Source organism: Xenopus tropicalis, chromosome 2 (assembly GCF_000004195.4).
Source record: "Xenopus tropicalis strain Nigerian chromosome 2, UCB_Xtro_10.0, whole genome shotgun sequence".
Classification (NCBI taxonomy): domain Eukaryota; kingdom Metazoa; phylum Chordata; class Amphibia; order Anura; family Pipidae; genus Xenopus; species Xenopus tropicalis.
The window spans coordinates 97,845,816-97,856,887 of NC_030678.2; the positions used below are offsets into that span (position 1 = coordinate 97,845,816).

Sequence of the window (11,072 nt, forward strand, 5' to 3'; positions counted from 1 at the left end):
AAGGGGCCCCTTAACTTAGGCAGGGGCCCAATCAGCTTTGCGCAGTGGCAGTATCATAGCCAATGAGGTCAAACCGAGGCGTGATTATTGCTAATTGAAAACTTTTCCCAATACCCCGCCGTGATGACTTGAAATATAGTCAGCACTGGCAATTTTTGACAGTCTCTCAGGAGACTGATGTGCTTGGTTAAAAGGCAGATGTTGGCTCGCTTGCCTGGTGTTGCGCTGGAGAAGGGTGCTTTGGTTACGGCGCGACGGGAAGGCGGCCCTTTGAAAGGGCTTCGTTAGCATATGGATTCCCACAATCCATTGCATCGGCTGGGCAGCCGTAGCCACACTTGAAAGAAGCCCGTCCCACAAGGGGCCCCTTAACTTAGGCAGGGGCCCAATCAGCTTTGCGCAGTGGCAGTATCATAGCCAATGAGGTCAAACCGAGGCGTGATTATTGCTAATTGAAAACTTTTCCCAATACCCCGCCGTGATGACTTGAAATATAGTCAGCACTGGCAATTTTTGACAGTCTCTCAGGAGACTGATGTGCTTGGTTAAAAGGCAGATGTTGGCTCGCTCGCCTGGTGTTGCGCTGGAGAAGGGTGCTTTGGTTACGGCGCGACGGGAAGGCGGCCCTTTGAAAGGGCTTCGTTAGCATATGGATTCCCACAATCCATTGCATCGGCTGGGCAGCCGTAGCCACACTTGAAAGAAGCCCGTCCCACAAGGGGCCCCTTAACTTAGGCAGGGGCCCAATCAGCTTTGCGCAGTGGCAGTATCATAGCCAATGAGGTCAAACCGAGGCGTGATTATTGCTAATTGAAAACTTTTCCCAATACCCCGCCGTGATGACTTGAAATATAGTCAGCACTGGCAATTTTTGACAGTCTCTCAGGAGACTGATGTGCTTGGTTAAAAGGCAGATGTTGGCTCGCTCGCCTGGTGTTGCGCTGGAGAAGGGTGCTTTGGTTACGGCGCGACGGGAAGGCGGCCCTTTGAAAGGGCTTCGTTAGCATATGGATTCCCACAATCCATTGCATCGGCTGGGCAGCCGTAGCCACACTTGAAAGAAGCCCGTCCCACAAGGGGCCCCTTAACTTAGGCAGGGGCCCAATCAGCTTTGCGCAGTGGCAGTATCATAGCCAATGAGGTCAAACCGAGGCGTGATTATTGCTAATTGAAAACTTTTCCCAATACCCCGCCGTGATGACTTGAAATATAGTCAGCACTGGCAATTTTTGACAGTCTCTCAGGAGACTGATGTGCTTGGTTAAAAGGCAGATGTTGGCTCGCTCGCCTGGTGTTGCGCTGGAGAAGGGTGCTTTGGTTACGGCGCGACGGGAAGGCGGCCCTTTGAAAGGGCTTCGTTAGCATATGGATTCCCACAATCCATTGCATCGGCTGGGCAGCCGTAGCCACACTTGAAAGAAGCCCGTCCCACAAGGGGCCCTTAACTTAGGCAGGGGCCCAATCAGCTTTGCGCAGTGGCAGTATCATAGCCAATGAGGTCAAACCGAGGCGTGATTATTGCTAATTGAAAACTTTTCCCAATACCCCGCCGTGATGACTTGAAATATAGTCAGCACTGGCAATTTTTGACAGTCTCTCAGGAGACTGATGTGCTTGGTTAAAAGGCAGATGTTGGCTCGCTCGCCTGGTGTTGCGCTGGAGAAGGGTGCTTTGGTTACGGCGCGACGGGAAGGCGGCCCTTTGAAAGGGCTTCGTTAGCATATGGATTCCCACAATCCATTGCATCGGCTGGGCAGCCGTAGCCACACTTGAAAGAAGCCCGTCCCACAAGGGGCCCCTTAACTTAGGCAGGGGCCCAATCAGCTTTGCGCAGTGGCAGTATCATAGCCAATGAGGTCAAACCGAGGCGTGATTATTGCTAATTGAAAACTTTTCCCAATACCCCGCCGTGATGACTTGAAATATAGTCAGCACTGGCAATTTTTGACAGTCTCTCAGGAGACTGATGTGCTTGGTTAAAAGGCAGATGTTGGCTCGCTCGCCTGGTGTTGCGCTGGAGAAGGGTGCTTTGGTTACGGCGCGACGGGAAGGCGGCCCTTTGAAAGGGCTTCGTTAGCATATGGATTCCCACAATCCATTGCATCGGCTGGGCAGCCGTAGCCACACTTGAAAGAAGCCCGTCCCACAAGGGGCCCCTTAACTTAGGCAGGGGCCCAATCAGCTTTGCGCAGTGGCAGTATCATAGCCAATGAGGTCAAACCGAGGCGTGATTATTGCTAATTGAAAACTTTTCCCAATACCCCGCCGTGATGACTTGAAATATAGTCAGCACTGGCAATTTTTGACAGTCTCTCAGGAGACTGATGTGCTTGGTTAAAAGGCAGATGTTGGCTCGCTTGCCTGGTGTTGCGCTGGAGAAGGGTGCTTTGGTTACGGCGCGACGGGAAGGCGGCCCTTTGAAAGGGCTTCGTTAGCATATGGATTCCCACAATCCATTGCATCGGCTGGGCAGCCGTAGCCACACTTGAAAGAAGCCCGTCCCACAAGGGGCCCCTTAACTTAGGCAGGGGCCCAATCAGCTTTGCGCAGTGGCAGTATCATAGCCAATGAGGTCAAACCGAGGCGTGATTATTGCTAATTGAAAACTTTTCCCAATACCCCGCCGTGATGACTTGAAATATAGTCAGCACTGGCAATTTTTGACAGTCTCTCAGGAGACTGATGTGCTTGGTTAAAAGGCAGATGTTGGCTCGCTCGCCTGGTGTTGCGCTGGAGAAGGGTGCTTTGGTTACGGCGCGACGGGAAGGCGGCCCTTTGAAAGGGCTTCGTTAGCATATGGATTCCCACAATCCATTGCATCGGCTGGGCAGCCGTAGCCACACTTGAAAGAAGCCCGTCCCACAAGGGGCCCCTTAACTTAGGCAGGGGCCCAATCAGCTTTGCGCAGTGGCAGTATCATAGCCAATGAGGTCAAACCGAGGCGTGATTATTGCTAATTGAAAACTTTTCCCAATACCCCGCCGTGATGACTTGAAATATAGTCAGCACTGGCAATTTTTGACAGTCTCTCAGGAGACTGATGTGCTTGGTTAAAAGGCAGATGTTGGCTCGCTCGCCTGGTGTTGCGCTGGAGAAGGGTGCTTTGGTTACGGCGCGACGGGAAGGCGGCCCTTTGAAAGGGCTTCGTTAGCATATGGATTCCCACAATCCATTGCATCGGCTGGGCAGCCGTAGCCACACTTGAAAGAAGCCCGTCCCACAAGGGGCCCCTTAACTTAGGCAGGGGCCCAATCAGCTTTGCGCAGTGGCAGTATCATAGCCAATGAGGTCAAACCGAGGCGTGATTATTGCTAATTGAAAACTTTTCCCAATACCCCGCCGTGATGACTTGAAATATAGTCAGCACTGGCAATTTTTGACAGTCTCTCAGGAGACTGATGTGCTTGGTTAAAAGGCAGATGTTGGCTCGCTTGCCTGGTGTTGCGCTGGAGAAGGGTGCTTTGGTTACGGCGCGACGGGAAGGCGGCCCTTTGAAAGGGCTTCGTTAGCATATGGATTCCCACAATCCATTGCATCGGCTGGGCAGCCGTAGCCACACTTGAAAGAAGCCCGTCCCACAAGGGGCCCCTTAACTTAGGCAGGGGCCCAATCAGCTTTGCGCAGTGGCAGTATCATAGCCAATGAGGTCAAACCGAGGCGTGATTATTGCTAATTGAAAACTTTTCCCAATACCCCGCCGTGATGACTTGAAATATAGTCAGCACTGGCAATTTTTGACAGTCTCTCAGGAGACTGATGTGCTTGGTTAAAAGGCAGATGTTGGCTCGCTCGCCTGGTGTTGCGCTGGAGAAGGGTGCTTTGGTTACGGCGCGACGGGAAGGCGGCCCTTTGAAAGGGCTTCGTTAGCATATGGATTCCCACAATCCATTGCATCGGCTGGGCAGCCGTAGCCACACTTGAAAGAAGCCCGTCCCACAAGGGGCCCCTTAACTTAGGCAGGGGCCCAATCAGCTTTGCGCAGTGGCAGTATCATAGCCAATGAGGTCAAACCGAGGCGTGATTATTGCTAATTGAAAACTTTTCCCAATACCCCGCCGTGATGACTTGAAATATAGTCAGCACTGGCAATTTTTGACAGTCTCTCAGGAGACTGATGTGCTTGGTTAAAAGGCAGATGTTGGCTCGCTCGCCTGGTGTTGCGCTGGAGAAGGGTGCTTTGGTTACGGCGCGACGGGAAGGCGGCCCTTTGAAAGGGCTTCGTTAGCATATGGATTCCCACAATCCATTGCATCGGCTGGGCAGCCGTAGCCACACTTGAAAGAAGCCCGTCCCACAAGGGGCCCCTTAACTTAGGCAGGGGCCCAATCAGCTTTGCGCAGTGGCAGTATCATAGCCAATGAGGTCAAACCGAGGCGTGATTATTGCTAATTGAAAACTTTTCCCAATACCCCGCCGTGATGACTTGAAATATAGTCAGCACTGGCAATTTTTGACAGTCTCTCAGGAGACTGATGTGCTTGGTTAAAAGGCAGATGTTGGCTCGCTCGCCTGGTGTTGCGCTGGAGAAGGGTGCTTTGGTTACGGCGCGACGGGAAGGCGGCCCTTTGAAAGGGCTTCGTTAGCATATGGATTCCCACAATCCATTGCATCGGCTGGGCAGCCGTAGCCACACTTGAAAGAAGCCCGTCCCACAAGGGGCCCCTTAACTTAGGCAGGGGCCCAATCAGCTTTGCGCAGTGGCAGTATCATAGCCAATGAGGTCAAACCGAGGCGTGATTATTGCTAATTGAAAACTTTTCCCAATACCCCGCCGTGATGACTTGAAATATAGTCAGCACTGGCAATTTTTGACAGTCTCTCAGGAGACTGATGTGCTTGGTTAAAAGGCAGATGTTGGCTCGCTCGCCTGGTGTTGCGCTGGAGAAGGGTGCTTTGGTTACGGCGCGACGGGAAGGCGGCCCTTTGAAAGGGCTTCGTTAGCATATGGATTCCCACAATCCATTGCATCGGCTGGGCAGCCGTAGCCACACTTGAAAGAAGCCCGTCCCACAAGGGGCCCCTTAACTTAGGCAGGGGCCCAATCAGCTTTGCGCAGTGGCAGTATCATAGCCAATGAGGTCAAACCGAGGCGTGATTATTGCTAATTGAAAACTTTTCCCAATACCCCGCCGTGATGACTTGAAATATAGTCAGCACTGGCAATTTTTGACAGTCTCTCAGGAGACTGATGTGCTTGGTTAAAAGGCAGATGTTGGCTCGCTCGCCTGGTGTTGCGCTGGAGAAGGGTGCTTTGGTTACGGCGCGACGGGAAGGCGGCCCTTTGAAAGGGCTTCGTTAGCATATGGATTCCCACAATCCATTGCATCGGCTGGGCAGCCGTAGCCACACTTGAAAGAAGCCCGTCCCACAAGGGGCCCCTTAACTTAGGCAGGGGCCCAATCAGCTTTGCGCAGTGGCAGTATCATAGCCAATGAGGTCAAACCGAGGCGTGATTATTGCTAATTGAAAACTTTTCCCAATACCCCGCCGTGATGACTTGAAATATAGTCAGCACTGGCAATTTTTGACAGTCTCTCAGGAGACTGATGTGCTTGGTTAAAAGGCAGATGTTGGCTCGCTCGCCTGGTGTTGCGCTGGAGAAGGGTGCTTTGGTTACGGCGCGACGGGAAGGCGGCCCTTTGAAAGGGCTTCGTTAGCATATGGATTCCCACAATCCATTGCATCGGCTGGGCAGCCGTAGCCACACTTGAAAGAAGCCCGTCCCACAAGGGGCCCCTTAACTTAGGCAGGGGCCCAATCAGCTTTGCGCAGTGGCAGTATCATAGCCAATGAGGTCAAACCGAGGCGTGATTATTGCTAATTGAAAACTTTTCCCAATACCCCGCCGTGATGACTTGAAATATAGTCAGCACTGGCAATTTTGACAGTCTCTCAGGAGACTGATGTGCTTGGTTAAAAGGCAGATGTTGGCTCGCTCGCCTGGTGTTGCGCTGGAGAAGGGTGCTTTGGTTACGGCGCGACGGGAAGGCGGCCCTTTGAAAGGGCTTCGTTAGCATATGGATTCCCACAATCCATTGCATCGGCTGGGCAGCCGTAGCCACACTTGAAAGAAGCCCGTCCCACAAGGGGCCCCTTAACTTAGGCAGGGGCCCAATCAGCTTTGCGCAGTGGCAGTATCATAGCCAATGAGGTCAAACCGAGGCGTGATTATTGCTAATTGAAAACTTTTCCCAATACCCCGCCGTGATGACTTGAAATATAGTCAGCACTGGCAATTTTTGACAGTCTCTCAGGAGACTGATGTGCTTGGTTAAAAGGCAGATGTTGGCTCGCTCGCCTGGTGTTGCGCTGGAGAAGGGTGCTTTGGTTACGGCGCGACGGGAAGGCGGCCCTTTGAAAGGGCTTCGTTAGCATATGGATTCCCACAATCCATTGCATCGGCTGGGCAGCCGTAGCCACACTTGAAAGAAGCCCGTCCCACAAGGGGCCCCTTAACTTAGGCAGGGGCCCAATCAGCTTTGCGCAGTGGCAGTATCATAGCCAATGAGGTCAAACCGAGGCGTGATTATTGCTAATTGAAAACTTTTCCCAATACCCCGCCGTGATGACTTGAAATATAGTCAGCACTGGCAATTTTTGACAGTCTCTCAGGAGACTGATGTGCTTGGTTAAAAGGCAGATGTTGGCTCGCTCGCCTGGTGTTGCGCTGGAGAAGGGTGCTTTGGTTACGGCGCGACGGGAAGGCGGCCCTTTGAAAGGGCTTCGTTAGCATATGGATTCCCACAATCCATTGCATCGGCTGGGCAGCCGTAGCCACACTTGAAAGAAGCCCGTCCCACAAGGGGCCCCTTAACTTAGGCAGGGGCCCAATCAGCTTTGCGCAGTGGCAGTATCATAGCCAATGAGGTCAAACCGAGGCGTGATTATTGCTAATTGAAAACTTTTCCCAATACCCCGCCGTGATGACTTGAAATATAGTCAGCACTGGCAATTTTTGACAGTCTCTCAGGAGACTGATGTGCTTGGTTAAAAGGCAGATGTTGGCTCGCTCGCCTGGTGTTGCGCTGGAGAAGGGTGCTTTGGTTACGGCGCGACGGGAAGGCGGCCCTTTGAAAGGGCTTCGTTAGCATATGGATTCCCACAATCCATTGCATCGGCTGGGCAGCCGTAGCCACACTTGAAAGAAGCCCGTCCCACAAGGGGCCCCTTAACTTAGGCAGGGGCCCAATCAGCTTTGCGCAGTGGCAGTATCATAGCCAATGAGGTCAAACCGAGGCGTGATTATTGCTAATTGAAAACTTTTCCCAATACCCCGCCGTGATGACTTGAAATATAGTCAGCACTGGCAATTTTTGACAGTCTCTCAGGAGACTGATGTGCTTGGTTAAAAGGCAGATGTTGGCTCGCTCGCCTGGTGTTGCGCTGGAGAAGGGTGCTTTGGTTACGGCGCGACGGGAAGGCGGCCCTTTGAAAGGGCTTCGTTAGCATATGGATTCCCACAATCCATTGCATCGGCTGGGCAGCCGTAGCCACACTTGAAAGAAGCCCGTCCCACAAGGGGCCCCTTAACTTAGGCAGGGGCCCAATCAGCTTTGCGCAGTGGCAGTATCATAGCCAATGAGGTCAAACCGAGGCGTGATTATTGCTAATTGAAAACTTTTCCCAATACCCCGCCGTGATGACTTGAAATATAGTCAGCACTGGCAATTTTTGACAGTCTCTCAGGAGACTGATGTGCTTGGTTAAAAGGCAGATGTTGGCTCGCTCGCCTGGTGTTGCGCTGGAGAAGGGTGCTTTGGTTACGGCGCGACGGGAAGGCGGCCCTTTGAAAGGGCTTCGTTAGCATATGGATTCCCACAATCCATTGCATCGGCTGGGCAGCCGTAGCCACACTTGAAAGAAGCCCGTCCCACAAGGGGCCCCTTAACTTAGGCAGGGGCCCAATCAGCTTTGCGCAGTGGCAGTATCATAGCCAATGAGGTCAAACCGAGGCGTGATTATTGCTAATTGAAAACTTTTCCCAATACCCCGCCGTGATGACTTGAAATATAGTCAGCACTGGCAATTTTTGACAGTCTCTCAGGAGACTGATGTGCTTGGTTAAAAGGCAGATGTTGGCTCGCTCGCCTGGTGTTGCGCTGGAGAAGGGTGCTTTGGTTACGGCGCGACGGGAAGGCGGCCCTTTGAAAGGGCTTCGTTAGCATATGGATTCCCACAATCCATTGCATCGGCTGGGCAGCCGTAGCCACACTTGAAAGAAGCCCGTCCCACAAGGGGCCCTTAACTTAGGCAGGGGCCCAATCAGCTTTGCGCAGTGGCAGTATCATAGCCAATGAGGTCAAACCGAGGCGTGATTATTGCTAATTGAAAACTTTTCCCAATACCCCGCCGTGATGACTTGAAATATAGTCAGCACTGGCAATTTTGACAGTCTCTCAGGAGACTGATGTGCTTGGTTAAAAGGCAGATGTTGGCTCGCTCGCCTGGTGTTGCGCTGGAGAAGGGTGCTTTGGTTACGGCGCGACGGGAAGGCGGCCCTTTGAAAGGGCTTCGTTAGCATATGGATTCCCACAATCCATTGCATCGGCTGGGCAGCCGTAGCCACACTTGAAAGAAGCCCGTCCCACAAGGGGCCCCTTAACTTAGGCAGGGGCCCAATCAGCTTTGCGCAGTGGCAGTATCATAGCCAATGAGGTCAAACCGAGGCGTGATTATTGCTAATTGAAAACTTTTCCCAATACCCCGCCGTGATGACTTGAAATATAGTCAGCACTGGCAATTTTTGACAGTCTCTCAGGAGACTGATGTGCTTGGTTAAAAGGCAGATGTTGGCTCGCTCGCCTGGTGTTGCGCTGGAGAAGGGTGCTTTGGTTACGGCGCGACGGGAAGGCGGCCCTTTGAAAGGGCTTCGTTAGCATATGGATTCCCACAATCCATTGCATCGGCTGGGCAGCCGTAGCCACACTTGAAAGAAGCCCGTCCCACAAGGGGCCCCTTAACTTAGGCAGGGGCCCAATCAGCTTTGCGCAGTGGCAGTATCATAGCCAATGAGGTCAAACCGAGGCGTGATTATTGCTAATTGAAAACTTTTCCCAATACCCCGCCGTGATGACTTGAAATATAGTCAGCACTGGCAATTTTTGACAGTCTCTCAGGAGACTGATGTGCTTGGTTAAAAGGCAGATGTTGGCTCGCTCGCCTGGTGTTGCGCTGGAGAAGGGTGCTTTGGTTACGGCGCGACGGGAAGGCGGCCCTTTGAAAGGGCTTCGTTAGCATATGGATTCCCACAATCCATTGCATCGGCTGGGCAGCCGTAGCCACACTTGAAAGAAGCCCGTCCCACAAGGGGCCCCTTAACTTAGGCAGGGGCCCAATCAGCTTTGCGCAGTGGCAGTATCATAGCCAATGAGGTCAAACCGAGGCGTGATTATTGCTAATTGAAAACTTTTCCCAATACCCCCGCCGTGATGACTTGAAATATAGTCAGCACTGGCAATTTTTGACAGTCTCTCAGGAGACTGATGTGCTTGGTTAAAGGCAGATGTTGGCTCGCTTGCCTGGTGTTGCGCTGGAGAAGGGTGCTTTGGTTACGGCGCGACGGGAAGGCGGCCCTTTGAAAGGGCTTCGTTAGCATATGGATTCCCACAATCCATTGCATCGGCTGGGCAGCCGTAGCCACACTTGAAAGAAGCCCGTCCACAAGGGGCCCCTTAACTTAGGCAGGGGCCCAATCAGCTTTGCGCAGTGGCAGTATCATAGCCAATGAGGTCAAACCGAGGCGTGATTATTGCTAATTGAAAACTTTTCCCATACCCCGCCGTGATGACTTGAAATATAGTCAGCACTGGCAATTTTTGACAGTCTCTCAGGAGACTGATGTGCTTGGTTAAAAGGCAGATGTGGCTCGCTCCGCCTGGTGTTGCGCTGGAGAAGGGTGCTTTGGTTACGGCGCGACGGGAAGGCGGCCCTTTGAAAGGGCTTCGTTAGCATATGGATTCCCACAATCCATTGCACGGCTGGGCAGCCGTAGCCACACTTGAAAGAAGCCCGTCCCACAAGGGGCCCCTTAACTTAGGCAGGGGCCCAATCAGCTTTGCGGCAGTGGCAGTATCATAGCCAATGAGGTCAAACCGAGGCGTGATTATTGCTAATTGAAAACTTTTCCCAATACCCGCGTGATGACTTGAAATATAGTCAGCACTGGCAATTTTGACAGTCTCTCAGGAGACTGATGTGCTTGGTTAAAAGGCAGATGTTGGCTCGTTCGCCTGGTGTTGCGCTGGAGAAGGGTGCTTTGGTTACGGGCGCGACGGGAAGGCGGCCTTTGAAGGGCTTCGTTTAGCATATGGATTCCCACAATCCATTGCATCGGCTGGGCAGCGTAGCCACACTTGAAAGAAGCCCGTCCACAAGGGGCCCCTTAACTTAGGCAGGGGCCCAATCAGCTTTGCGCAGTGGCAGTATCATAGCCAATGAGGTCAAACGAGGCGTGATTATTGCTAATTGAAACTTTTCCCATACCCCGCCGTGATGACTTGAAAATATAGTCAGCACTGGCAATTTTTGACAGTCTCTCAGGAGACTGATGTGCTTGGTTAAAAGGCAGATGTTGGCTCGCTTGCCTGGTGTTGCGCTGGAGAAGGGTGCTTTGGTTACGGCGCGACGGGAAGGCGGCCTTTGAAAGGGCTTCGTTAGCATATGGATTCCCACAATCCATTGCATCGGCTGGGCAGCCGTAGCACACTTGAAAGAAGCCCGTCACAAGGGCCCCTTAACTTAGGCAGGGGCCCAATCAGCTTTGCGCAGTGGCAGTATCATAGCCAATGAGGTCAAACCGAGGCGTGATTATTGCTATTTGAAAACTTTTCCAATACCCCGCCGTGATGACTTGAAATATAGTCAGCACTGGCAATTTTTGACAGTCTCTCAGAGACTGATGTGCTTGGTTAAAAGGCAGATGTTGGCTCGCTTGCCTGGTGTTGCGCTGGAGAAGGGTGCTTTGGTTACGGCGCGACGGGAAGGCGGCCCTTTGAAAGGGCTTCGTTAGCATATGGATTCCCACAATCCATTGCATCGGCTGGCAGCCGTAGCCACACTTGAAAGAAGCCCGC

At 52.4% G+C, this 11,072-nt stretch overlaps 31 non-coding genes across 31 annotated transcripts; all 31 read left to right on the top strand.

The window, feature by feature from the left end:
• Positions 1-33: 33 nt before the first annotated feature.
• On the top strand, positions 34-174 carry LOC116409230. The gene has a single exon (XR_004221675.1). It is a non-coding gene; the product is annotated as a U4 spliceosomal RNA (small nuclear RNA).
• Positions 175-391: 217 nt separating this feature from the next.
• Positions 392-532, top strand: LOC116409176. The gene has a single exon (XR_004221621.1). It is a non-coding gene; the product is annotated as a U4 spliceosomal RNA (small nuclear RNA).
• Positions 533-749: 217 nt separating this feature from the next.
• On the top strand, positions 750-890 carry LOC116409177. Its single transcript, XR_004221622.1, has one exon. It is a non-coding gene; the product is annotated as a U4 spliceosomal RNA (small nuclear RNA).
• Positions 891-1,107: 217 nt separating this feature from the next.
• Positions 1,108-1,248, top strand: LOC116409178. The gene has a single exon (XR_004221623.1). It is a non-coding gene; the product is annotated as a U4 spliceosomal RNA (small nuclear RNA).
• A 216-nt stretch (positions 1,249-1,464) lies between these two features.
• LOC116409179 lies at positions 1,465-1,605 on the top strand. Its single transcript, XR_004221624.1, has one exon. It is a non-coding gene; the product is annotated as a U4 spliceosomal RNA (small nuclear RNA).
• Positions 1,606-1,822: 217 nt separating this feature from the next.
• LOC116409180 lies at positions 1,823-1,963 on the top strand. The gene has a single exon (XR_004221625.1). It is a non-coding gene; the product is annotated as a U4 spliceosomal RNA (small nuclear RNA).
• Positions 1,964-2,180: 217 nt separating this feature from the next.
• On the top strand, positions 2,181-2,321 carry LOC116409181. The gene has a single exon (XR_004221626.1). It is a non-coding gene; the product is annotated as a U4 spliceosomal RNA (small nuclear RNA).
• A 217-nt stretch (positions 2,322-2,538) lies between these two features.
• LOC116409182 lies at positions 2,539-2,679 on the top strand. Its single transcript, XR_004221627.1, has one exon. It is a non-coding gene; the product is annotated as a U4 spliceosomal RNA (small nuclear RNA).
• A 217-nt stretch (positions 2,680-2,896) lies between these two features.
• LOC116409183 lies at positions 2,897-3,037 on the top strand. Its single transcript, XR_004221628.1, has one exon. It is a non-coding gene; the product is annotated as a U4 spliceosomal RNA (small nuclear RNA).
• Positions 3,038-3,254: 217 nt separating this feature from the next.
• On the top strand, positions 3,255-3,395 carry LOC116409185. The gene has a single exon (XR_004221630.1). It is a non-coding gene; the product is annotated as a U4 spliceosomal RNA (small nuclear RNA).
• Positions 3,396-3,612: 217 nt separating this feature from the next.
• LOC116409186 lies at positions 3,613-3,753 on the top strand. Its single transcript, XR_004221631.1, has one exon. It is a non-coding gene; the product is annotated as a U4 spliceosomal RNA (small nuclear RNA).
• A 217-nt stretch (positions 3,754-3,970) lies between these two features.
• On the top strand, positions 3,971-4,111 carry LOC116409187. The gene has a single exon (XR_004221632.1). It is a non-coding gene; the product is annotated as a U4 spliceosomal RNA (small nuclear RNA).
• A 217-nt stretch (positions 4,112-4,328) lies between these two features.
• LOC116409188 lies at positions 4,329-4,469 on the top strand. The gene has a single exon (XR_004221633.1). It is a non-coding gene; the product is annotated as a U4 spliceosomal RNA (small nuclear RNA).
• Positions 4,470-4,686: 217 nt separating this feature from the next.
• Positions 4,687-4,827, top strand: LOC116409189. Its single transcript, XR_004221634.1, has one exon. It is a non-coding gene; the product is annotated as a U4 spliceosomal RNA (small nuclear RNA).
• Positions 4,828-5,044: 217 nt separating this feature from the next.
• Positions 5,045-5,185, top strand: LOC116409190. Its single transcript, XR_004221635.1, has one exon. It is a non-coding gene; the product is annotated as a U4 spliceosomal RNA (small nuclear RNA).
• A 217-nt stretch (positions 5,186-5,402) lies between these two features.
• Positions 5,403-5,543, top strand: LOC116409191. Its single transcript, XR_004221636.1, has one exon. It is a non-coding gene; the product is annotated as a U4 spliceosomal RNA (small nuclear RNA).
• Positions 5,544-5,760: 217 nt separating this feature from the next.
• Positions 5,761-5,900, top strand: LOC116409297. Its single transcript, XR_004221742.1, has one exon. It is a non-coding gene; the product is annotated as a U4 spliceosomal RNA (small nuclear RNA).
• Positions 5,901-6,117: 217 nt separating this feature from the next.
• Positions 6,118-6,258, top strand: LOC116409192. Its single transcript, XR_004221637.1, has one exon. It is a non-coding gene; the product is annotated as a U4 spliceosomal RNA (small nuclear RNA).
• A 217-nt stretch (positions 6,259-6,475) lies between these two features.
• Positions 6,476-6,616, top strand: LOC116409193. Its single transcript, XR_004221638.1, has one exon. It is a non-coding gene; the product is annotated as a U4 spliceosomal RNA (small nuclear RNA).
• Positions 6,617-6,833: 217 nt separating this feature from the next.
• LOC116409194 lies at positions 6,834-6,974 on the top strand. The gene has a single exon (XR_004221639.1). It is a non-coding gene; the product is annotated as a U4 spliceosomal RNA (small nuclear RNA).
• Positions 6,975-7,191: 217 nt separating this feature from the next.
• On the top strand, positions 7,192-7,332 carry LOC116409196. Its single transcript, XR_004221641.1, has one exon. It is a non-coding gene; the product is annotated as a U4 spliceosomal RNA (small nuclear RNA).
• Positions 7,333-7,549: 217 nt separating this feature from the next.
• LOC116409197 lies at positions 7,550-7,690 on the top strand. Its single transcript, XR_004221642.1, has one exon. It is a non-coding gene; the product is annotated as a U4 spliceosomal RNA (small nuclear RNA).
• Positions 7,691-7,907: 217 nt separating this feature from the next.
• LOC116409198 lies at positions 7,908-8,048 on the top strand. Its single transcript, XR_004221643.1, has one exon. It is a non-coding gene; the product is annotated as a U4 spliceosomal RNA (small nuclear RNA).
• A 216-nt stretch (positions 8,049-8,264) lies between these two features.
• LOC116409298 lies at positions 8,265-8,404 on the top strand. The gene has a single exon (XR_004221743.1). It is a non-coding gene; the product is annotated as a U4 spliceosomal RNA (small nuclear RNA).
• Positions 8,405-8,621: 217 nt separating this feature from the next.
• On the top strand, positions 8,622-8,762 carry LOC116409199. The gene has a single exon (XR_004221644.1). It is a non-coding gene; the product is annotated as a U4 spliceosomal RNA (small nuclear RNA).
• Positions 8,763-8,979: 217 nt separating this feature from the next.
• LOC116409200 lies at positions 8,980-9,120 on the top strand. Its single transcript, XR_004221645.1, has one exon. It is a non-coding gene; the product is annotated as a U4 spliceosomal RNA (small nuclear RNA).
• Positions 9,121-9,337: 217 nt separating this feature from the next.
• Positions 9,338-9,479, top strand: LOC116409271. Its single transcript, XR_004221716.1, has one exon. It is a non-coding gene; the product is annotated as a U4 spliceosomal RNA (small nuclear RNA).
• Positions 9,480-9,694: 215 nt separating this feature from the next.
• Positions 9,695-9,834, top strand: LOC116409291. The gene has a single exon (XR_004221736.1). It is a non-coding gene; the product is annotated as a U4 spliceosomal RNA (small nuclear RNA).
• Positions 9,835-10,050: 216 nt separating this feature from the next.
• LOC116409314 lies at positions 10,051-10,189 on the top strand. The gene has a single exon (XR_004221759.1). It is a non-coding gene; the product is annotated as a U4 spliceosomal RNA (small nuclear RNA).
• Positions 10,190-10,404: 215 nt separating this feature from the next.
• On the top strand, positions 10,405-10,543 carry LOC116409316. The gene has a single exon (XR_004221761.1). It is a non-coding gene; the product is annotated as a U4 spliceosomal RNA (small nuclear RNA).
• A 212-nt stretch (positions 10,544-10,755) lies between these two features.
• LOC116409304 lies at positions 10,756-10,894 on the top strand. The gene has a single exon (XR_004221749.1). It is a non-coding gene; the product is annotated as a U4 spliceosomal RNA (small nuclear RNA).
• The last annotated feature ends 178 nt before the right edge of the window (positions 10,895-11,072 follow it).